Source organism: Gekko japonicus, unplaced genomic scaffold, assembly GCF_001447785.1.
Source record: "Gekko japonicus isolate JY-2015 unplaced genomic scaffold, Gekko_japonicus_V1.1 scaffold5115, whole genome shotgun sequence".
In the NCBI taxonomy this organism is placed as follows: Eukaryota; Metazoa; Chordata; class Lepidosauria; order Squamata; family Gekkonidae; genus Gekko; species Gekko japonicus.
In genome coordinates, this window is record NW_015173843.1 from 20021 (window position 1) to 21791 (window position 1771).

A 1771-nucleotide genomic window follows, 5' to 3' on the forward strand; every position below is an offset into this window, starting at 1 on the left:
AAAATGAAATCTCCAACCCCTAACCCCCCCAAAAAAACCCCTTCAATTAAGTAGAAGCTTTCTACTGCTCATGAGCGTAGCCCAAAATTTCTGTGTCAGACAGCTCACAGGCAGTGTTCCCTCTAAGCTGAGTTAGTGTGAGCTAGCTCACAGTTTTTTAGCCTCTGGCTCGCACATTTATTGTCTTCGCCCAGGGAGGAGGGCTCCCGAGCACACTAATTTATGCAGCAGCCAGATGGCTCGCTCACAACTTTAATGGCCAGTCGCTCACAAAGTAGAATTTCTGCTCTCAAGACTCCACTGCTTAGAGGGAGCATTGCTCACAGACCCTTTCCCAATACCGAATTTAGATCTGCTTCGATGGGCAACTGGGAAATTAAAAATTCCCCTTTGACTCCCTCTATCCGTTATGTAAAGAAGATCATTTATAGGAAGATTTTCGGGGGCTAGAAGCTTTTCAGATGCAAAGGGTGGCAGTCGCTAACATCTTCGTTATGTTGCATGCTAATCTGCTGTTCACCTTCTGCCTATATGTATGAACTGGGGCTGCCAGCCTCCAGGTGGGGCCTGGGGATCTCCCGCTTTTACAACTGATCTCCAGGTGACGGGGATCAGCTCCCCTGGAGAAAATGGCTGCTTTGAAGGCCGGACCCCATGGCATTGTACTGTGCTGAGGCCCCTCCCCTCCCCAAACCCCGCCCTCTCCTGGCTCCACCCCCAAAGTCTCCAGATATTTTCCAACCCAGATCTGGCAACCTTAGTATGAACTGTTAACTTCCAATTCAATGTATCTGAGGAAGTGCACCTACACATGAAAGCTCATACCTTGAATAAAACTTTGTCGGTCTTAAAGGTGCCCCCACTGGACTCAAACTTTGTTCTAGGTAGAAAAAAGAGTCCAGTAGCACTTAGAAGGAGGAGGAGACTGGATTTATCACCCGCCCTTCACTACCCAAAGGAGTCTCAGAGCGGCTGACAAACTCCTCTCCCTTCCCCTCCCCACAACAGACACCCTGGGAGGTAGGTGAGGCTGTCATGGCTCAGGTGGGGTGTCACCAGAAGCTGCCACCACTCTGGGTTTAGGCTCCCTTGAGAAGGCCCAGCGCTCCCTCCCAAGACCTTCAGACCTCCCTTTAGGCCGAATAACAGGCCTCAGGAGCAGGCAGAGTGAAACAAGGAAAAAGTTTATTTTATAGGAGGTCCAACAACCAAGGTGCAAGAATAGTAACAGTAAGTGGGCGAAAAGAAAAGAAATCAGATGCCCTAACGCGTCTAAATATATACTGTCCCTAGCCCACTCTCTCAAGTGGCCTTACACTACTCACCCCTCCCTCAGGATGAGGGTTTTCCCCCTGCAGCAGCCTTCCTTCTGGCTCTGCCCTCTGGAAGAAAGAACAGCTCTTCCTGCTGCTCCAGAACTTTTATTCCCAGCCCTCCTCTTTTCCTACCGGGAAATTTTGGCTCCAAAACCTCCCAGGGGCTTCTGGGAATTGTAGGCCCAGCCTCACCTACTGCTAAGAACATAAGAAGAACATAAGAGACGCCAATGTTGGATCAGGCCAATGGCCCATCCAGTCCAACACTCTGTGTCACACAGGGGCCAGAAATACCAGGTGCCATCAGGAGGTCTAGCAGAGGGCCAGGACACTAGAAGACCTCCCACCGTTGCCCTCCCCCACCAAGCACCGAGAATACAGAGCATCCCTTGCCCCAGATATAAGAACATAAGAGAAGCCAATGTTGGATCAGGCCAATGGCCCATCCAGTCCAA